Source organism: Cyprinodon tularosa, unplaced genomic scaffold (genome assembly GCF_016077235.1).
Source record: "Cyprinodon tularosa strain WSP-4 unplaced genomic scaffold, ASM1607723v1 ctg554, whole genome shotgun sequence".
NCBI classification, from domain to species: Eukaryota; Metazoa; Chordata; class Actinopteri; order Cyprinodontiformes; family Cyprinodontidae; genus Cyprinodon; species Cyprinodon tularosa.
This window is the reverse complement of record NW_024039290.1, coordinates 732501-756916: the sequence shown is the minus strand read 5'-3', so window position 1 is coordinate 756916 and position 24416 is coordinate 732501. Positions and strand designations below refer to the sequence as shown.

General features: G+C 39.9%; 1 protein-coding gene across 1 annotated transcript in view; it reads right to left on the bottom strand.

The window, feature by feature from the left end:
- pak4 (p21 protein (Cdc42/Rac)-activated kinase 4) overlaps positions 1 to 8452 on the bottom strand; it is a 56710-nt gene extending 48258 nt beyond the window's left edge. The window contains exon 1 of the mRNA XM_038305288.1: positions 8286 to 8452. The gene's annotated coding sequence lies outside the window, so the exon portion shown is untranslated. The remainder of the gene's footprint in view (positions 1 to 8285) is intronic.
- Positions 8453 to 24416: the final 15964 nt, after the last annotated feature.

Genomic DNA, 24416 nt, shown 5'->3' with positions numbered 1-24416 from the left:
TTGATGTTAAGTAAAATATTCAATGTGCCTTTCTCCCAGCAGCAAACCAGTAAGATTTTAGTTCAAACTTGGTCTTTTAATTATTTCTTACCATCAGACAGACAGTATTTATGTACATATAACTGGGTCTGCATGCCTGGAGGTCACTGTTTACCAATATTACATAAGGCAACAGTTTCTAAAAGGCTAAAATATTGAAATATACTTTTTTGTAATAAATATAAGAAGCCTGATCTTGGTATTTATATCAAAGATGCACCAAGGAGTGGAATAGTGACTAAAATGACTATCTGATAGTGATAGAATAGAAAGTCCCTTTATTGTCCCACAATGGGGAAATTCTGCTGTTTACAGCAGCAAAAACATTACAGAAAAAAAGGTAGCACAAATATGGACCTTAGAAAATGTATGAGAATAACATAATAGTGAAGAGTTAAAAGATAAACAATAGAATACTGTACTTTAAAGCGTTTATTAATAACCAATATACAGCTAAGGACATTTTTACAGTAATGGATATTTGAAAATCGCAGCAACATAAGAGATGTGCAAAATTATAGCAGCAAGTATTTTTTTACTGACTAAGGTAGAAACTGTGAAATCAGCATGAATGTAACAACTTATTGAGGTTGTTGGGAACAGTGGTGGTTCTAGAGTCTTCCAGCTGCTGGGAGGAAGGATCTGTGATAACGCTCCCTGGTGCATTTAAGGTGCAGCAGTCTGTCACTGAAGAAACTTTCTAGTTCTGCAACAGCTTCATTCATGCGGTGGGAGACATTATGCAACAGAGATGTTCCTTTAATTAAGATCCTTTTGTTTACTTTTGCTAGTGGTCAGAAACCCCCAAAAAATGACCTTTTTTTGGCCAGTAAATACATTTCAGCTAAGAACTTATCGCACATTCTTCAGTGTCGATGCAGTTCCTCCAAATTTCTAATTTTGAGGCGTTTCGGAACAGATTTAGAAAAAAACGTAGAGACGTAAGAAGCTACTTCATAAGAAACTACTTCCTACTGAAGCATGTCAACCCTTCATTCAGGCTGTTGGCTTCGAACAGGATGCAAAATCTTGTCATGACATATGCCAAATATTAAAATCAAAGGTCTAAATCTCGAGGCACAGACACTGATGAAAATTAATAAACCTAAGAAGTAATATAGGATGCTTAGAGTATCCTAAATAGTTTTTCCTTATTTTCTTTTAGTTTGCAATTAGTAAAACATTAAACTGTGTCATTTTGGTCTAAGAAACCCTTTCATTTACTCAATGCTTACCTTAAAATACACAATGTCAGATGTGATGTGATGGTCTTTATCATTATGTGCAGTTTCTATTCTGCTCAATGATCAATCATCAATTCCTTCATCGACACAAGTAGTCACTAACTGCAGTTTTTTACTCACTTTTCCAGTTTTTCTTATTCGTCAGTTTTTCTATCTAAAAACCGATAGCTTTTTTTTTTCTTCTTTTTCACAGCACTAGTGGCTCGTTTTTTTTTTTTTTTTTTTTTTTATAGTAGGCTGACAGGAAAATGGGTCTGAGAGAGAGGGAGAGACATGCGGGAAAGGACCACAGGTCGGATTCGAACCCAGGTCGACCGCATCGAGGACTAATAGCCAACTTATGCTTCTGACGCATAGCCTCTGCAACAGTCAAGTCTCTGTGCGTGACCACGACCCCCGCACAGAGGTTCTGCAACCATCGTCAGGCACCGCAAAAAAATCCTGACTACGCGTCGGACGGTCGCAAAGCGAAGTGCGCAGACAAAAAGCAGCTGTGATTGGTCCTTTTATTTTAAAACCGAGGAACAACTACATGGACAACTACGACGAAAGGTTAATCGGTCTTTTTGCCTTTTTAACAGAACATTTTCCTCTTCGAAGTCTAGCAAATCTAGATCCATCTCCGTAACAGATATCTTGCAGACGCGCCATAGTTGTTTTGGAAAATAAACACCGGTTCCGCTGAAGTTCTCATGACCATCCGCTGAAGTTCTTGCGAGTTCTCGAATAGGCTCCCCCTTGCACTTTGGCGGGAAACTGCTTTGCGTCCCTAGAAATTCCAGACAGAAGCATACCAGCAAAACTGGTTCACGACCAGACCAGTTGCAGAAGCATAATCTGCTCTTTAGGCCTCTGTAAATGAGTTGTGCGCTTAAACCACTGCTCCACCAGTTTTTTTTTCTTTTCATTTTAACATTTTCTATATTCATCTGAGTCAGTGTTCCTCTCTGTTGTTGTACAGTTTAACTTGTAGAGTCTCTATTTCATGTCATCCGGTCTTGTGTGTAACTGTCTTTTGTCTACTTGTTTTACCAGACACACCTGAATTTCCCCAGAGTGGGACAATAAAGGTATTTGTATTCAAGGACCAAAGATACAAAGCTATTCCATATCTCCTGTCAGGTCTGTAAAAGGTTAAAGAGGAATGTAGAGGATTGGATGTCAAAATCTGATTCTGCTCAGTTTAATAAATAAAGAATGTCCATAAGTTTATGATGCATCAGTCACATAAAGCTGCTGATAGCCACCTGTTCAGTGCGTTGTTAGACATTTGAGTCATGGTAGCACTCTCATTACATAATGAAGTCATGGGTTGTAAACAGAAGCGATGACAGGATGATATTCTCTTGAATCACATCATCCTCTCCAATTAGGAAGGCAACAGTCATTGTGTGACCTAATATTAAATGAGAGTCCTGAAAAACACAGCTGTTTTAATCAGCCACCGCTACGCTGGAAAAGTTCAAGTATATCCGTCTGAAAATTACTCACAGTCTGAAAAATGTGGAGGGATTCTTTCAAGGCTCCTTGTTTTGGAAACAGTAATAATAACGAGTACAAGAGGTGGGACCCGGAGTGAAAATCATGGAGTTATAAACAGGTCGAGTCCTGTTCACATCATCCAGATTGTTGAAACTTGAGAGCAGAAAGATTTCCACCATCTGACTCCAATAAAGTGGCGTCCAGCAGAAACACCACCGGAACGGAGGCGACACGCCGCCATCATCCAGAAGTCTCTACCTTTTGTTTTTGTTAATCCTCCATAACAATCAGAGCTGGAACTGGCAGCAAGAACACAAAGCAAAACTAACATTTACCGACTGAAGAAGAGGGGCAAAGAATGCATCCGCCATTCAAAAAGATCAAATTAAAAATGGAATGAAGGGGTTATTGTTATTTATACAGTTTTAGGCACTGAATCTAGCATCAAACTGCCTCTGTTTCTATACACACAAAGAGTAAAACTCGAACTTAATTTGATTCTGGAAAATCCAATTACTCCTACTACAGAAAAAAAGAAAAAAGTGTAAAAAAAATATGTAGATAAAATATTATCTACATATTCAGCAAAAAAAAAAGCTGCCCAAATAACACCTTACTTATTACCAAAGGACCTCTGCATCACTTAGCAGTAAATAAAGTTTCTTTATATCTTATCTGCTGCAGCAGCAAAGGGAAGCTTGTCCTTCACCTTATCAGACCTAAAGCTTTCAGTCGATACCAACAATAACCAGCCTGCTGTTCATTTTCTCAGTCTCTAAATCTTCTCATTTATATTTGTAGAGTCAGATCTTAAAAAGCAGCCTGACCTCTACAGGTCAGAGGTAAAAACTGCTCCATATTGATGTGAGGTAGCAGAAGCAGCGAGATGAGTGATGAGTTCCCTCCAGGACGACAGTCAGCAGCAGAGCATATTAAATCTAGCTGAAACTTGTTGCAGGGATTTCTACCGCTGGTTTAAAAATCTTTTTTCTTTCTAAATCGTATAAATGCTTCCAGCCCTGTTTTAAAGTTGACGCCCTGCAGCGTACCTTAATGAGATGCCATAATTACAGGTTTATAACCAAAGACTAATGCTGTTGGTTGATGGAACATGTCAGAAGTTGATCTGCTGCTCCTTTAACAGAAAATCTTTTCCATGTCAGGAGAAGCTGTTGTTGCTTCTGATCCTGCAGGCCTGTGTTGGCTGGTTCAGTCATTCCTTAGGGGATTTTTCTTTCTTTTCATAAATTCTACCTTTCCCCCCCCCCGACCAGGACTTATGTAACCAGGCTTAGTTTGATCCTGCAGACATTGTTCTGGTCATAAGGTTTTTTTCCTGCTCACATCCCTGCACACCTATTCTTTAGTCTTTGACTCACTTCCATAAAAATTGTAATTTTAACAACACTTATTCCTGCAAATCTTCATCTCTGGGGGATTACAGGGCTGGAATATTTGGTAACCTCTAGATTGTTTTTTATCCTTATTTTTCTCTGCATGCAAGTAATATATTTGGTCGGTTGCCTGAGCTTTCAGTTGGCTTAGTGCCCACACCAGTAACAGATTTCAGAATTGAGACCCTAAAGCTCACAGAGGAGCGGAACACTACAGAAAAGCAAGGGTTGAGGAAAATGTCACTAAAAGCATTAGTTCCATATCTAGCAAGCATGTTATACCATCATGTCTGAAATAACAACGATCCAGCATATTTGGACGCCCCATGCCATCTTTTTCTGTCACACCCAACAGTGAACTTTTAAAGTCGTAGGGAAGTGGCTGTTCCAACCGTTGCATTTCCAAATTCTCCCGCGTGGTTCCCGACTTTACATGAGCGAATAAAGTGAATGTGATTGGTCGTTTATCAGGATTGATCGGGATTGTTGTGCCGGAAAGTTCGCAGGAAGTTTGATTGTGGGCGGTGTCTCAGAAGCATCTTGCTAACCAGTTAGCAATTTAGTGCTAGTAGGTTCCCAATGGGAAATTCCATTGGGACCAAGTAGCACTAAATTAGTGACTTAGAAACGACACTGTCAAGGAACGCTACGGACAGCAGAAACATGCAAGAGGAGGAGAGTTTTGTGTCGGAGGTCGTGGATGAGTCTCCTCCGTCATACATTTTTTATTTAGAGGAGGAAAGCGGGGACAAAGATGTTGTGGAAGAGGACGCCAGGGCGGCAGAAGCTTGGTTTGGTGTAGAAGGCTTCCAGTTGTTCATGTTTGAGCCCTTGCCTCGCAACGTGAAACAATACAAAATACAGAGTCTCGACACACAATTTCTCGTCACTAGATAAGTAATTCTCTTAAAACTGCACACTATAGCCTAATAAGTCTCAACAATTCGCTCTCCAACTATACTCCTGTAACTGTCACCACTATTTTGCGAAGATTGTTTCAACCTTTGGGTATATTAGCTGCGACATATGAATCGTGATGCTATGAGCGGAAAAATTGTATTGAAAGATGACCGTTGATATATGATTTGCCGAATTTAGGTGTTCAGTCTGACATAAATAACTGGCCTGCATAAAATAACGGAAAAAACAATAACACAGATTTCAAGACAGGATTTTTTTTTTTTTTTATAGAAATTTTCTATTTTTTGGGACAAAATGGTCTGATAAAGAGTACATTTATATACTTGTTTAAGCCAGAATGATTTGACATTTAAATATGATTTCCCTTCGACTTAGATGCTTACTGATGTTCCGTTAAAAGAAGAAAAATAGACAATCATTTAACAACTTTTTATGTTAAAATACATGACTGAATAAACACCATAGCCAACTCTGTTGCCACATAGATGGTTTGGATCAGGAAAACAAAATCTTTACATAAAAAACTAACATCTTTCTGTTATGAATCAAAACCATTTGAAGGCAATTCATTTTTTCCAAATATGCTAAGAGTCAGAAAAAATAAATTTTTACACTTAAAGATACTGATAATTTCATATCAAAGCTAATAATAGTATGAACATTTCCTCAGCAAAGTTATCCATAGACCAAATTAAAACCATGAGCTTTTACAAAACTGAACTCTTCTTACACCCAAATGATGAAAAGCCCTGACCTATCCAGCATTAAAATCCATCCCTCTAGCTTCACCCTTGTTCACCTCTCCTTTGAGGAGCACAGAGACAAGGCGTCTGCCTGAGTATGATGTATAATGTGAGAGAACAGTGACCCCTACATGCACCTCTGGCATCCCAGGAATGTGTTATGTGTGCCCAGCAGCAATCGTACAACTTTCCTAATGCAAAATCTTCTTTCCAATCACTGCAGATGCAACGGATCACAGGCGTGACACCAATGCAGTAGTTCTTCCAGAACAAATAGAGAAAGCAGGAAAATTACGGAAGGAAAAGGAAGTATGGCTGACATGTCTGTCTTCATGGCAGAAATAGTCATTTTAAGAAAAATGATCAAATAAGAAACGTAGATTAAGTCAACATTTCTGTGTGTTTCTGATATAATATCAGAGACACACCTATACCTCTGGCCTCAGTCTTGTTTTGGACTGCATGAGGAAGCTGGAGTTCCCTGGGTGTCAACCATGTGCAAATTGATTTTTTTTAGAGACTAATCAAACCAATCAAGGAGGATTGGCCTAACCGTATTTCCATATTAATTTTATGCAAATGATTGGGCCTTTTAATGCCTTTTTTAATGTCATGTTTTTAAATTTGCAGATGACACCATTATAGTTGGTCTGATTGACTGCAGCAGTGAAACTTTGCAAGGAGCCCAAACATAAATCAATCTCCTATATTACATTTTACAGCAGCCAAAAAGGTTTGAAGTTTCTAATGTGTGACTGCCAAAAAAAAAAAAAAAGATTTATTGAACTAGAACTGAAGCCATTTTATCAGGTTAAATGGATTATTCTTTAAATAAAATACTCCACTACTTAAGTCATCACGCAATCATTAACTGGAGTCAAAGGAGTTAAAACATTCTGCTCGATGACAGTCCTTTTAGAGCAGCAGATAAATAAAAACTACACCACAAATATATGCATTTCATACATATACATATATACAAACATATACTAGGGATGGAACGGTTTATGAAAACCGTCCGAACCGTTCGGTTCGACTGTCTCGGTTCGGTTCGCGTGTGTTGCGTTCGGTTCATGCGCTGCTCCTTTTTCTCATAGGGGAAGCGTGTTCACTCCAGAGCAGAAGGTGGCGGTACTGGTTCCAAAGCCAACCACCAGTAGTAAACAAGAAGAAGAAGAAGCGAAGCAGCGTAGCCGGGTGTAGCAGGAAAAAAATCAGTTGTTGTGGAGAATTGTGTGGGTATGGCGAGTGGGAAAGAACAGGCGTTGGAAGACGCGCCAGCAGCACTTTATAGGTCTGCTGTATGGGACCACTTTGCATTTAGAGTGACCTACGATGACGGCGGAAAGAAAGTTGTGGATAAAAGTGCAACAGTGTGCAAGCATTGTGCAACACGTTTTGTTTATGCTAACAGCAACATGACTAACATGTCATCCTAACCCCGAAATCCCTCATACTCCGTCATGCTCCCCTCCGCTCCGCCCCGCTGCGCTCCAGACCGCCTGCAAAAAGCAAGGCATACAGCCTCCACTGTGGCTCCCGTCCGCTCCGCTCTGAGTTCCTTGGAGATTGTAGAGGGCATGCGCCAGATGATTAAATTAATTAAAAATAATTACAATTCATTAATTTTTTTGGGATTTTTTCATTAATTTTTATGGGATTTCGGTGTAACAATCAACATATACCGAACCGAAAACCGTGACCACGAAACCGTGATCTGAACCGAACCGTAGATTTTGTGAACCGTTCCACCCCTAACATATACACACATGTATATATATATATATATATATATACACACACATACACATATGTACATACACATATATACATATACATACATACATACATACATATATACACTGTATACATATATATGTACTCATACACATATACTCGTGTGTGTGTATATATATATATATATATATATACACACACACATATATATATATATATATGTGTGTGTATATATATATATATATATATATATACACACACATATATATATATATATATACACACACACATGTATATATATATATATATATATATATATATATATATATATATATATATATATATATACATACTAACAGACACATCTGAGATCGAAGTCAGAATTCAAATGTCAGAATTCTGACTTTTTTTCCTCATGCTGAAATAAAATTTAAAACTCAGTTAACTTTTTTTTTCAGTGGCCCTAATCCTCTTCCGTACAAACTGGCATTGAGAAATGATTTAGTCAAGCTGGGTTTGTGGCATAAATATTAATCATTGAACTTTCCATCTGCCTGTGAGCGAGTTTTGAGTGGAACAGAAAGAGGAGGCAGCTCTGCTCCCATCGCAGACAGCCGTGAGCGAACACAGCGGCTAACGTTAGCTCCTGTTAGCCCCCGACCGCGGAGAGGAGCCACAAAAACAACCTTTAAATACTTTTATTGCGCCCGAAACCGTTTACTCACCCAGAAAAGCAGAAATAAACTTTTCCTGCTGCCTCGGAGGGCTGTCTGTTAACTTTCCTGTGCCTAGAAGAGCATGAGCGGGACAAGTTTGAGCAAACTGTCTGACATTAGCTGAAGTCTCTTACTTTTACCAGCGCCATGTTGAACAGGGAAAAAAGGTACATCCGGGAAACTTAACCGTGCGTCACCATGGCAACGGCTCCGCGTGGATCAGGCCCGCCTGGATTTTTGAATATTGCTCTCATTTCCGTCTTTCATGTTCTAAAAAAACTCACTCTGAGGACAGCAAAGGATTGTTTATGTTGAGAAAAAACGTTTAGCGACAAATCAGCTTTTATAGCTTTAAATTAAAGGGGAGCTAATGTAGTAATTTAATTTAAATTCACTTAATTTTGGTTATAAAGGCCAAACCACTTGGTGGGGGGAGGAGAATAACACAGGAGATTCCATTAAACTTAACTTTGATTATTTATCATACATAAAGCCATATATTATCTTTATCTGCAATGCAACATAATGATAATGCAATGCAGTTCAAAAATAATTATTTTTTGTTTGACAAAACAGATTAACAGCAGAATACTACAATACTACAACAATAGCTGAATAGAATAGAACAGAACAGAAAAGGAGAGAATAGAATAGAACAGAACAGAATAGAAAAGATAAGAATAGAACAGAATAGAACAAAATAGAATAGAACAGAATAGAACAAATGACAAAACAGATTAACAGCAGAATACTACAATACTACAACAATAGCTGAATAGAATAGAACAGAACATAAAAGGAGAGAATAGAATAGAACAGAACAGAATAGAAAAGAATAGAACAGAATAGAACAAAAAAGAATAGAACAGAATAGACCAAATGACAAAACAGATTAACTGCAGAATACTACAATACTACAATAATAGCAGAATATATTAGAATAGAACAGAACAGAATAGAAAAGAATAGAATAGAACAGAATAGAACAAATGACAAAACAGAATAACAGCAGAATACTACAATACTACAACAATAGCAGAATTGAATAGAACAGAACAGAACAGAAAAGGAGAGAAAAGAATAGAACATAATAGAATAGAACAGAACAACAGAATATAATAGAACAGAATAGAACAGAATAGAATATAATAGAACAGAACAGAATAGAACAGAATAGAAAAGAATAGAACAGAATAGAACAAATGACAAAACAGATTAACAGCAGAATACTACAATACTACAACAATAGCAGAATAGAATAGAATAGAAGAGGACAACAGAACAGAATAGAATAGAATAGAAGAGGACAACATAACAGAACAGAATAGAATAGAATAGAAGAGGACAACAGAACAGAATAGAATAGAACAGAATATAATAGAACAGAACATAATAGTCATTGCAAAATATGAGATTAAAAATCCTCTCCCTTTAAGGATAAGAGATGTACTGAAAATAAAAAACACATTTTGTGAAAAATCAATGTATTAACTGATACAAAAATAAATATTTCACAGATGACTATCATTGAACGGTCAATATGATGCTTAACAGTGATTAATAGTATGTTGCTCTGTGATTGGGCGGATACTTTGGGGGAGGACATGACTGTTTGGGTCAGTGCATATGACAGTTAGAAGCCGAAGGAAGAGTCATGACTCTATTTACTGTTTCATTTATTGATTCATTTACTGATTCATTTAGAGACAGAGCAGAGTAACAGATGGTACTTATATAATATCAGCCTCCTACTTATGGACAGGTCTCTATGTGTTTTGTTGCAGAAGCAATTTGGAAGTAAAGCAATGAGAACGCAACCTTTGATTCTGATTTAGCACCTAGACTTTGATGCTGTTTTGTATTTTTTCCCTTTTCTTAAACAGTCCTATGCATCTGTACCCCCTGCAGCAGGTGTGTAATAAAATGAACATAAAGTGAAGTAGACGGGGAGCATGAGGATTAATATGCAAAATTAAATCACAGCCATAAAATATAAGAAGTTTGTGACAAAGGGAGAAAAGATTCCAACTGAAAAATAATCTGCTGGAAATTGTTCATGAATAACAGGGTCGCTTTGCTGTGTAGAATAAATCAGTGAAACGATTCCTGAACCTGGCCAGCGTGCAGCAACATGGGGGGTGGTTACGAAGACATCTTCTAATGAGTCTGGATGTCTTCTTATTTAGCTGCTGAGATCATATTCATGTTTCTGACCACAAAGTGGAATGAAGTTTCCTCTGCCTCAGGGCAAGTGCTGCTGAAGGCTGAGGAAGATGATGGTGGTGACAATGATGATGGTGATATTGGATCTAACAGAAATTACTCTTTTCCTCCATTGACTAAAGAAAAACAGTGAGTAACAAAATGTTATTGAAGTTTTGAAGAAAAAAAATTAAATATACCTTAAAACAATAAATACAATTACCTCTTAGATGTCTGCTGTTTCACAATATCCAACACTGACCTCTAGTGGTCAAATAAAAACACAGCACCCAGCTGTCCTATTTCTACACACTTCAATTTGCTCAGGTGGACAAATAAATAAATGAAATATTCTGACGTTTATATTCACTTTGACTTTATAAGATATTGACATAATTTCAAATATATGAATATTTTTGAGTCTCGTTGAACTACAAAAGACAAAATCATATGTTGAATTTTATTATAGCATTGCATATTTTTCCTTATAAACTTGGAGATATATTTTATTGCATGTTGCATATCCCAGTAAATCTGTTTCACCTTTAAATCTGCAGCTGTCCCTAATTGTGTCTCTTCTCTGCTTAAAAGCAGATTTATGAACCTGTCTACCAATATAATGATGCCTGAGAAAATCATTTTCAGAATCTCTAGAAAATCTGCAGTCTGATTCTCCGTTCAATAAGAAAACAACAGATCTGTGTTCATTTTAATCTGTAACTCCGAGTATGGTCCTGTGAAGCCCAGCTTTTTTAACTCATAAATGTACAATCTGCTGCCATTTTTAGCTGAAAAAGGGCTGTATGTGTAACTAACGGATTTTTCGGTGGCGTCTCTGATTTTCTTTAACCAACCAGTGTCCTAACTTTTATTTAAACATATATCGGAGTAGCTGCCAGTTAAAATTCACTGAGTGCTGCTGCGAATTTATGTTAAAACGGCTTGCCATAGCGGGGTTCAGACGAAACCGACTGTATGTTATAATGGCTTGCCATATCGGGTATCTCTTTTCATCCTTGTAGCGACTCTGTATGCAGTGAATGTCCCCAAGCGACAGATCCGATGATGCCTTTTCCCTCCTCTCTGCTCCCTCTTAGTTTTTATTGGTTTATTATCCATTAATCATTAACCATAAACGGAGCATAAACCCGACCACCTCAAATTAAAAACTAAAAACCTCGGTGGATGGTGAGCTGAGCTACTGGCTGAAGAGGGAGAGACTTCAGGTTAACAGACAAAATCGGCCCCCTTTATGAATCCTAAAATCAATTATTTTGATCACGCATTCATTAAAATAACGAATTTGTGGGCGGGCCCAGCGAATGGGAACGCCCCCACACTGACGTAATCGTTCTATAAGGGCGTGGCAACGTTCTTTGGAACTTAGCCTTACTCAGCCAAATCATTTCCCTCAGAGGCATCGTTGCAGGTGGATCGAAAGGATTTTGTCCATGTCGACGATAGAAGGACTAAAACCCACATCAGAAATGGATTTTTCAAATCAAGAAATGAGCAGAAATATTTCCATTTCCATTCCAGACCTGGAGGAATTAATCCTCCCACAGCTGGATACATTATCTCCAACAGACTGGACCCTGCTTGTACAGGGTTTAAATGATTCACACATTACTGAAGTCCTCGCAGACATTCTCACCAAAATATTTCAGAAATGTGTGGAGCAGACGATAAAAACCCTACTTCCAACGATTGAAAAGATTATGGCTGATGAAACACAGCCTGAAACCATTGGAAAAGTCAATGTGAGATTAGGCAGCCAGATTTCAACAGTCTTTGCAAAAGTTATGCAAGTCAAACCAGAATTCAGTGCTGAGGGAGAAGAGTTAGATGCATTGATGGAACAGGAGGTCTCCGATAAAGTTACATTGGTGGTAAACGAGATCATAAAGACCCCTGAGTTTCCAGATGAACCAGTGGTATACGTCAGCCGAGGCTTCGGTAAACTGCAAAACTTTACAAAAATAGTTTCAAACTCAGGTAAATGTCTCAGAAAATATGTGAGCAGAGTCCGTTTTAATTTCCCTGAGAGATACTGGCATTCATTCACAAGGAAGAAGGTTTCAAATTTGGCTTCACACGAAGAAGAGACACCATTGCTCTCTTCAGAGGAACGTGTAATGACTCCGTCCTTGCAGGAGTTTGTGAGCAATAGCGTCGCTAGTATAATTTTTAATTCCACAGACGTCTTAGATGACGAAAAGCCAGAACAATTGGTTGATCCATTTGAAATAGCAGACCGGTTAGAGGAAATCAGCAAAACTGTCATAGAGGAAATCAGTCCAGCTGGAAAACCACAGAGCCCTTCAGGTGGGCCCGCTTTTAACACTGAAAAAATCGTGTTCCACCTCAAAAAAATTTTCAGATCAAGGCTCAGAACTGGCAACTCAGATGCAATCACCAAACCTGAATTCTCTGAGTTTGTCAAACGGCAGTTTAAAAACATGGTGGTTGCTCTGAAGAAAGCTTTACTAGCAGGTGAAACAAACGTGGTGAAGCTGAAGAGTATATGGTTACATATACTTTTCTTTGGATGTCCACCACAGGTTCCATCCTCCTCAGATGAGGACATCCCATATACACTGGACTACAAGGACACAAAATACATTCCAAAACCAGATTATCAAACCATCAAATCTCAAATTGACCGCTTGTGTGCAGAACCTTTGGAAAATCCATTCCTGGGTGACATGATCCAAGAATTTGCAAAGGAACTGACTGATCATTTATACTCAGACATCATGATGGAGCATTATAGTAAAATCCCGTCTCCTCCAAAAGGAAAGTGGCTGTCAGATTCTGTCTTCTCTCTGAAGAAAACTAGAGGCACCTCTGGGCAGATCAAAATTTGCCCTGAAGTTTTTTATGCCATAACTGAAGACGAGGTTAAGCTTTTCCTTGGAAAAGTCTTTCTTTGGATCAAAACAGAAGAAACAGAGGGGATAAGTGAAGGAGACAAAGTGTGCAGCGCAGTCTCGAAGATCGATAATCTGGTGGAAACATTGTCATGTCGAACAGAAAGCCCAGAAGCCAGTGTTGAAAATGTCGCACTGAAAGAAAATGAACCGGATGAGCATCTTTTTCAAGATCTAGGGCCGAGCACTCCCCAACCCCAAAATGAAGGAGACAATTATCTTTCCCGAGAATCAGGGTCCATCGGTACAGTGACAGACAGCAAACAACACACCCCATGTACATCGGAGGGAAATGCTGACCAGTCTGCATCTGTCTCTAGTAATCCCGCTTTTTCATTTGAAATGAAGCCGTTTGATCTGCCCAGGAAAAGACAAGCAACATTTGATGAGAAACAACATTTGGCTTTCTTTGTAATGGCCACAGTGTTCAATTGTTCACAGAAAAGAGGTGGAGCCCTGACGTCCAAAGAGATAAGACACATCTTATCAAATCTGTCGGGAAAGAGAGTAAAGAAACTTGCAGACCTGAATAAAAATGAAAAAGTAGTAAAAAAGATCGTTACAGACATCTGCAAACAACTGAGAGAGGAGTTTGGCTCGGATCAAGCAATATACAGGGCTATGGCATCACACCCTGTTTGTCCAGTCGAGACTGTGGTGTTAAAATATTTAAGAAGTTATCTTCCTAAACGCCACGATTGTCAACCTAATAACTTCTGTTATCTTCCTAAACCCCACGATTGTCAACCTAATAACTTCTTTGCAGGATTTAGACAATTTTTTAAGGGCCTGTTCCAAAAAAAAAAGCAAACCTCTACAAGCCTGTAGATAAAAACTACAGGCTCTATCTGTCTGTCTGTCTGTCTGTCTGTCTGTCTGTCTGTCTGTCTGTCTGTCTGTCTAATTGGTTTTCTCCAGGTACTCTGGTTTTTCCTTAAAAAAAAAAAACATTTTTCCTTAAAAAAAACAACATTAATCTAAGGGCCTGTTCCAAAAAAAAAGCGAACCTCTACAAGCCTGTAGATAAAAACTACAGGCTCTATCTGTCTGTCTGTCTGTCTGTCTGTCTGTCTGTCTGTCTGTCTGTCTGTCTGTCTGTCTGTCTGTCTGTCTGTCTGTCTAATTGGTTTTCTCCAGGTACTCTGGTTTTTCCTTAAAAAAACAAACATTTTTCCTTAAAAAAACAACATTAATCTAAGGGCCTGTTCCAAAAAAAAAGCGAACCTCTACAAGCCTGTAGATAAAAATTACAGGCTCTATCTGTCTGTCTGTCTGTCTGTCTGTCTAATTGGTTTTCTCCAGGTACTCTGGTTTTTCATAAAAAAAACAACAACATTAATCTAAGGGGGTATTCAAAATATTCAACTTCAATGGGACGGTAACTTTAAAAGCAACAAGAACCATTTTTTTATACCTGTTAATGGAAAGCTATGTGTTTGCACCTTGAAGCTTTCTCTCTCTGCTTCTTTTTACTCTTAGCAAACTCTTTAAATAACACTTCATAACATTTACATATTAAATAACCATGAGACATGACAACAGATTTTGATAGAAATTGTAATCCTACTCAGATCAAAGAAGTTGCTTAGAGTTACAGAAGGCAGCTGCTTACCAACCGGGCTCGCATCTGTTGGAGTGGCCATTATTCACAGTTAGAGAAGCATTTTATCCAGTCCAGTCTGCCACATCATCACATTATTACATCTTTACATGTTAGCAGATGAGGAGACATTAATGGCTCCAGCCTTATCACAATATTACACATTGTTCTTAGCTTAATCAGTTCTTAAAATAATATAAAGCTGCATTGGATTTAGAAATATTTTTGATGAAAAGTTAAATAATTAAGATAACCGCACAGATTTGAATTCTCAACCGACAGCCAAGCAGAGTTAGAGGTGAACCAGATGTTGTGGACTTTTTCAAAATGTGCATTTTATTGTTTAGACTTGATGAAATGAGATTTAACTTTGGGAATGGGAGTAGAGAAAAAAAAGAATAGAACAGAATAGAATAGAATAGAACAGAACAGAACAGAATAGAATAGAAAAGAAAAGAAAAGAATAGAACAGAACAGAACAGAACAGAATAGAACAGAACATAATAGAATAGAACAGAATAGAACAGAATAGAATAGAACAGAATAGAATAGAACAGAACATAATAGAATAGAACAGAATAGAATAGAAAAGAATAGAACAGAACAGAATAGAATAGAACAGAATAGAACAGAACAGAATAGAATAGAATAGAATACAACAGAACATAATAGTCATGTAAAATATGAGATTAAAAATCATCTCCCTTAAAGGATAAGAGATGTACTGAAAATAAAAAACACATTTTGTGAAAAATCAATGTGTTAATTGATACAAAAATAAATCTTTCACAGATGACTATCATTGAACGGTCAATATGATGCTTAAGAGTGATTAATAGTATGTTGCTCTGTGATTGGGCGGATACTTTGGGGGAGGACATGACTGTTTGGGTCAGTGCATATGACAGTTAGAAGCCGAAGGAAGAGTCATGACTCTATTTACTGTTTCATTTATTGATTCATTTACTGATTCATTTAGAGACAGAGCAGAGTAACAGATGGTACTGATATAATATCAGCCTCCTACTTATGGACAGGTCTCTATGTGTTTTGTTGCAGAAGCAATTTGGAAGTAAAGCAATGAGAACGCAACCTTTGATTCTGATTTAGCACCTAGACTTTGATGCTGTTTTGTATTTTTTCCCTTTTCTTAAACAGTCCTAAGCTTCTGTACCCCCTGCAGCAGGTGTGTAATAAAATAAACATAAAGTGAAGTAGACGGGGAGCATGAGGATTAATATGCAAAATTAAATCACAGCCATAAAATATAAGAAGTTTGTGACAAAGGGAGAAAATATTCCAGCTGAAAAATAATCTGCTGGAAATTGTTCATGCATAACAGGGTCGCTTTGCTGTGCAGAATAAATCAGTGAAACGATTGCTGAACCTGGCCAGCGTGCAGCAACATGGGGGGTGGTTACGAAGACATCTTCTAATGAGTCTGGATGTCTTCTTATTTAGCTGCTGAGATCATATTCATGTTTCTGACCACAAAGTGGAATGAAGTTTCCTCTGCCTCAGGGCAAGTGCTGCTGAAGGCTGAGGAAGATGATGGTGGTGACAATGATGATGGTGATATTGGATCTAACAGAAATTACTCTTTTCCTCCATTGACTAAAGAAAAACAGTGAGTAACAAAATGTTATTGAAGTTTTGAAGAAAAAAAATTAAATATACCTTAAAACAATAAATACAATTACCTCTTAGATGTCTGCTGTTTCACAATATCCAACACTGACCTCTAGTGGTCAAATAAAAACACTGCACCCAGCTGTCCTGTTTCTACACACTTCAATTTGCTCAGGTTGACAAATAAATAAATGAAATATTCTGACGTTTATAATCACTCTGACTTTATAAGATATTGACATAATTTCAAATATATGAATCAGCCTGCTTATATGAATTATAGTTCTAAAACAATCTTAAACAAATATTAGTTTAAGATAAACAATATTCCTATTTTTCTCCCTTCCAGTTAAGTTTTGTTTATTTTCGTTAGAAAACAACAGTTTAATATATATTAGGCAGAGGTGTTTCATAAAGTATGTTAATTTGAATAAAGATAAATATTAAACAGATTTACAATAACAAACAGTTATGCATTGCTGTTATAATGCTCCCAAATACCAACCACATACCTAACTCATTATACAATCAAAAAGATAAGAAAAAAATAGAATTCAACTTTATAGTCATTAGACTGTCACAAATACAAAATGTAGTTTGCGTTTATCCAGACGTGCTACACAGGATATAAATATTTATTTACATGTGCACAAAAAGTTTAGTCTGCTTTACCTATTTGACTTATTCAAGCTACAAGATCATGCAATGGCACGAAATCTAACCAAGGTCAACTATTTTGAATGCATCTATGCTGAGCACTATACCGCCATCACTGCATTGATTCAGATTGTGGTTTGGATTACAGTTTCTTTCTAAAACATGTTAATATGCCCTTTGCAAGACACTTAACTCAAGGTTTCTTACTAATATGTAGATATGTGTACGATTGTGAGTGAGTAAGATCTGGACATTAATACTGATTCATGAAGAAGCCTAAGAAGGCAGTGGAAAAGAAAGGCTTGTTTTGAACATTAAGGGTTAGCAGAAGCAGAACTGGGCTAAGGAGCCAATTTATTCATAGGGGCTCAGAAAGTAAAGACAGAACAAAAATGTGGAAAATATCCACTTTTACAAATGAATACATAACTGAACCTTTTCCCTTAAAATTACTTTAAATCACCTCAAAATGAAGCATTACTTCAAAAATTACATCCTGTGCAATAAATAAGAAGGTTAGTGAGCTGCTCTGCTATTCCTACAGCAGAATCTAATTCAGAGACTCTCAGAAACATTGATTTATTTATTTTTTTACTTTGCAACCTACAATCAATAAAACCCAAAAGGACTGGAAGTGCTAATTATTCATGTTGTTTTAAAGCTTGTTTGCAGCCTTTTTTTGTTCTGTGGGAAAAGTTTATGCTGAGTTGGTTCTTACCTCCATGATTCATCATTTAGTGTAAAGTGTGGAGAAGTGAAGATGACAACACAAAGCAGGCAGGTTTAAACAGTTTTTTACTCTACTCCAACTGAGAGCCAACTGTACAGAAAATCCATATATATACACATCCGAACAAACATAACTGCAACCTCTTCACTGAGTGAGAGTGGAGCCCCCTAGTGGTCCGCCACATATGCCCCCGAACACTCAGTAGGGCAAAAAAACAAAATAAAAACTAGTCCAGATCCTCTAGTTTCAACAAACGTCCAAAATGGCTGAACTTGGAACCTGTAGGATGGTCCTGGGAAATCCGTGCCTTAGGACGAGGGCGACACGGAGGGGCTGCAGGGGAATTAAGCTCCGATAGATGAGGATCTCCGGAGGGAGAACAGCGGTCCATTAAAATAGTGGAGGGGGGTCTTCCCCTGCGAGGAGCTTGGGCCGTTACCACCTGATCATCCGCCAAGACATGAGCAGGTTTGAGCCTGTCAATACAGATAGTTTCCTACGCCCTCCCAAATCCAAAAGAAAATGTTTAGGCCCTATTTCAAGGACCCTGAAAGGGCCATCATACATACGTTGTAGGGGTGATCTGTGTGCATTGTGTCGAACAAAAACAAATTTAGAGGTCTCTAAGTTCTCAGGAACAAAAGACTGGAGCAAACAATGGTAAACAGGGATAGGAACACGAAAGGAGTCTCCCTGAGTGAAAAAACGTTGCCCAAGTGGACTGAACTGTGGCGTAGGCGAATCAGGTAAAAATGCCCCAGGGACACGCAGGGGCTGACCGAAAACCAGTTCAGCTGTGGAAGCGCCAAGGTCCTCCTTAACAGCTGAAGGCAAACCAAGCATGACCCATGGAAGGCGGTTAACCCAGTTCCCAACAGTCAAAGAAGCACGGAGCGCAGCTTTCAATGACCTGTGGAACCGCTCACAGCCTTCGGATTGTATGCAGTGGTGCGGTGGATCTTGACCCCCAGACCATCGGCCATGACGGACCAAAGCTCTGAAACGAACTGTGGGCCCCTGTCAGAGGTAATGTCAGAGGGAGGGCAAAAACGTGCAACCCAGGTGGACAGAAAAGCCCGGGCCACCGCTGCTGACGTTGTGGATGACAGGGGTACCACTTCCGGCCACCGGGTTGTACGATTGATCATGGTCAGCAGATGTGTGAAACCCTGTGATGGAGGAAGGGGACCCACAAGGCCTACATGCACATGATCACACCGATTGTTAGGGATGGGGAACGGTTCCAAGGGTGCTTTAGTGTGCCTCTGGACCTTAGCAAGCTGGCACTGGACATAGGCTGCAGCCCATTCTCTAACTGTTTTGCGCAGTCCAGTCCAAACGAATTTAGAACCAACCAGTTTTACTGAGGCCCTAATGCCGGGATGTGATAGGGAGAGTTAGGTGTCAAAAACCCGGCGGCACCACGAAACAGGAACCAAAGGGCGGGGACAGCCAGAAGAGACATCACAGATCAGAGGAGGACCACCTTCCTCTATCTGTCTTTCCTCCAGCTGGAGGCCCGTGGACCCAAACTGTCATGCCAGGATGTCTGCATCACTGCGCTGCTCTGCAGCCATAGCAGAAAAATTGATACCCACATAATCTGGGGAGATCAGAGCACGGGACAGACAGTCGGCCACTAAGTTGGACTTGCCAGCAACATGGTGAATGTCAGTCGTGAATTCAGAAATGGCAGCAAGGTGGCGTTACTGTCATGCGGACCAGGGGTCCGATGTTTTGGACATGGCAAAGATGAGGGGCTTGTGGTCCACTAAGGCAGTAAATGAGCGGCCCTCCAGAAAATATCTAAAATGGCGTGTAGCCAGGTAGAGAGCAAGCAGCTCTCTATCAAACACGCTGTATTTGCGTTCATTGTCCCGCAAAGTACGCTGAAAAAAGCAAGTGGCTGCCAAACACCCGAGACGTGCTGCTCCAAAACTGCCCCCACAGCCACATAAGATGCATCCGTTGTCAATGCTATCTGTGCTGACTGGGAAGGGTGGGCCAGAAGAGCGGCATCGGCCAAAGCAGACTTAGCATCACCAAACGCCTGGAGGCGTTCAGGGACCCATTCGATGCTGTTGGTGGCTTTCTGTTTTAGAGCACCATAAAGCGGCTGCAGAAGTTGTGCTGCTTTGGGGATAAAGCGGTTGTAAAAATTAACCATCCCCAAGAACTCCTGCAGGGCTTTACCCGTCTGGGGGCCGGGAAAATTAGCCACTGCCACTTTTTATGGCAGTGGGACCGCACCACTGGCAGAAATGCGGTGGCCCAAAAGTCAATGACCGGCAACCCAAATTGCCATTTTGCCAGGTTGATAATTAGGCCATGTGCCGCCAAACGGTGGAACAGCTGACGTAGGTGGGTCATGTGCTGCTCAGCCGAGCTGCTGGCCACAAGGATGCCATCCAAATAAACAAAAAACAAAGGACAACCCATGGAGAACGGAATCCATCAACCGCTGAAATGTTTGAGCTGCCCCTTTAAGGCCGAATGGCATGCATAAAAACTCAAACAGGCCAAATGGAGTGATCACGGCGGTTTTAGGAATGTCCTCAGCTCTCACGGGAACCTGGTGATAACCCCGCACCAAATCCACTTTAGAAAAAATGGATGTCCCGGCGAGATGGACAGAGAAATCCTGGATGTGGAAGATAGGATAACGGTCCTTCTCTGTGACGTTATTTAGACGAAGGAAATCCCCACAAGGCCGCCACTGGCCGTCCGACTTAGGTACCATGTGCAACGGTGACGCCCAGGGGCTGTTGGAGCGCTGCACAACCCCTAAACGCTCCATGTTGGCAAACTCCTCCCGCGCAACAGCCAGCTTTGCCGCCTTAAGACGGCGTGCGTGCGCAAACACTGGAGCGCCAGTTGTGGGGATATAATGCTCTATCCCGTGTTTTCTGTTGGTGTTTGAAAAATTGGGGAGAGTCAGAGAAGGAAAATCTGGCAATAAACGCTGGAAAGCGTCCTCTGAAGCTAAAAAATTAGTATGTACTAACGGCCCAGCTCCTCGCGTTATACAAGGCAGTGAGGAAAAACATCAATTAAACGCCTGTTTGCAACGTCCACAAGCAGGCCGTGAGCACAGAGGAAGTCAGCCCCTATGATGGGGACAGAGCTCGCAGCCACTACAAAGTTCCATTGGAAGTCACGCCTATTGAAACAGACAGTCACCAACCTTTCTCCGAATGTTTTGATTGGAGAACCATTAGCGGCGGTCAGCTGGGGACCGCAGCCCTCAGCAAGCCTGTCGGAGCCCGCCGGGGGAACGAGGCTCTTCTGCGAACCCGAATCCACCAGAAAACGTCTCCCCGATTGCAAATCCTCAACAAAGAGCAGTTTCTCCTTATCGCCGACGGCCGCGGCTGCTAGCAGGCGTCGGCTTGGTCGTTTCCCAGTGGCTTAAAGGTGCAGGGTGAAGGCTGCGCCGCGCCCTTGCGCCGAAGCGCTGATGATAAAAACAAAGAGCCGGCTTCTGGCGTTTCCTGGTGGGGATCGCTGCCATCACTGACGGCTGATCGACCACTGAAGCGGGCAAAGGCTCAGAAGAAGCTGCTGTAGTTTCCCTGGTTAGCGACTGGACCGTGAAGGTCTTGGAAGCCAGGAGGATGCGATCAGCTTCTTCCGCCAGTGAGCGGTAATCCTTCTCCCACAGCAGGGAAGAGTTAGCCAGAGCGATCTGCACCAGGGCTGGAAGTTGTCGCAGGAACAGGTGGATAAAAAGAAATCCACCGTCGTCGTCACCCAGCAAGTACAGCATGCTTTCCATCAGCTCCAAAGCCGAGCCATCCCCTAACCCCGAGAGAGAAAGCAACTTCTTGGCGCGTTCTGCGTCGGACAGGGAATAACGGCGAAGAAGCAGGTGCTTGAGGGCGCGGTACTATCCGTTCGCCGGAGGGTTGCGAAGCAGGGTCATTGCTCGCTTGGTGGATGGCGGATCCAGCGCTGAAACCACATAGTGGTACTTTGTGTCGTCTGATTAGATTCCACGAAGAGCAAACTGTTCTTCGACGTGGAAGAACCATGATTGCGGATCATGTTGCCAGAAATCCGGGATCTTAACGGCCACACCAAAAGAAGCCGGAGGAGTCGGTGGAGGTCCACCAGAAACGGCGATCGGCTGAGAGGAGCTGGGCAGGCCATCAAATGTGGACATGTTGGTTCACCAATGTGGAGGAGTGAAGATGACGACACAAAGCAGGCAGGTTTAAACAGTTCTTTACTCTACTCCAACTGAGAGCAACTGTACAGAAAATCCATATATATACACATCCGAACAAACATAACTGCAACCTCTCCACTGAGTGAGAGTGGAGCCCCCTAGTGGTCCGCCACAACAGTTATTTTACTGTTCTGATGCTTTCCAGGTTTACCCTACTTCCTGTTTGCAAACTGGTTCAGAAAGACCAGTAACCTGATGACCAGGGATCATTTGTAGGATTAAAAGCAGTGATGGGCAGTAGCGCCGCTACATGTAGCGAAGCTATTAGTTTAACTACATGTTCCAGTAGCTTGACCGTAGCGTCGCTGCTTTATTTATCAAGTAACTTTCCTGTAGTGACGTTATTGCTTTGATGAAGTAGCGACGTAGCGTCCACAAACGCTACAAAATCCAGGGCATAACTAAGAAATGAAACCAGGTTTTCTATTTTGAAACAACAATCAGAGTTATTCGTTGGACATTCACGCATGAGCCTCAATTCTGCCTCTTCTGTGTGTATCTACCGAAACATGCGCACTGTAGTGGAACTCAAAGAATGACACACGCAGACACACAGAGCCACACACACAGGATGGAGGAGGAGACAGGAGCAGAGCGAGAAGAGCAGCTAACTGTCCCTACCTTATCCTCAGAGATTATGAAACTTGTTGAATCCTCAGATAAAAAAATAAGTGTACAGATGTCTGCTTTGCAATAATAAAAAATAAATAAATAAAAAAAACTGTTGTCAACGTCCAGCCCCACCAACCTGAGAACTGACATTCAGGTGAATCACTAATTTCCCTCCTGCAGTAGGCAAGTAAAATATCTAGCGTCTCCTGTATGTAAATTAGTAAAACGAAAGCTACCCACCTACCAACAAGCAGTGTGTGATGGAAAGGGAGCAGAAGTGTTTAAAAAAAACAAAAAAAAAAACCTTATGCAATTTTTATAATTGTAACATGAGTGATTTTCAAGGTTCTTGGCCATAGAGAGCTCATGTGGCCAAGATTAGCCATTTGTTTTATATAGCCAAACACTAATTAAGACAGTCAACTACAGTATATTTTTTAAAATAAAAATGTGAAAAATATATCAGCTTTAACTTTATTGGCACCTTTAATTTCCAGATAGTTAAATCTGATGTGTGCCACTAAGATACGCCCATTAGAGAGCAGTACTGAAACTTCGATATTGTATTTTCATGGCCTAATTTACCAGACAGGATGTTTACATATATCTGTTTTAAGGCTTATTTGCACAGATATGATTTTTTAGGTATGGAGGAACAGCTCTACCGTATATAAAATAAATATATAAATAAATAAATGCTCAATAAATAAATAAGCATTCAGTTAATTGCCCCCAAAAATACAATGAATAAATATGTAGGTAGAAATTAAATTATACAGTGAGACATAAATGTATATATATCTCTTAATTAGCTTCTTTATTTTTCACCTTCTTTTGTAAACAGTTTCATTTGTTCCTTGAATCGACTGTTTAATTGAGGTCTGAAGAAGTTTTCTCTAAGGGAGACCCTAAAGAAATAAGATGCCTTTTGTAGGGTTTTGTTTTCCCTATGTCCATTGAATGCAAACTCATAGCCATGTCTCCATGTGTAGAACACTACACAGTACCTTTAATTTGGCTCTAATAACAGCAGATTGTTTACTAGTTTCTCTACTAGTAAATACTTCAGTTTTTATTTTAATATGCTGATCATAAAGCAGTGTTTACACTGTGATTTGTCATTGCCTGATCTTTAATAAATGTTTTAACCAGTGTATCAGACTCATTTTGAATTGACATTAGCTTGGTACAACGTTAAGTAGCTTCTGATGTAGTTAAGCTACTGTTAACACATTAGTGTAACTTAGCTTGCTATAATTCTTTAGGTGGTAGCTTTTGTGTAGTGAAGCTTCATTTATTGTTGAGTAACTGATAGTTTAGCTCACTACACTGGACAAGTAGCTTGCCCAACACTGATTAAAAGAACACCTGGCATCTTAGACAAAAATAAATACATTATTTGCACACATATAACTTGGTCAGAAAATTTAGTGCCTATAAAAATAAAAACTCTAAAGTATAAGATTGTTCAATGAAACATTAAATATGGTCATTACTGTAAAACCCTCTGGACCAAACAGCTTCTCTCCCAGCTGAACCGCCTCACTGCTCT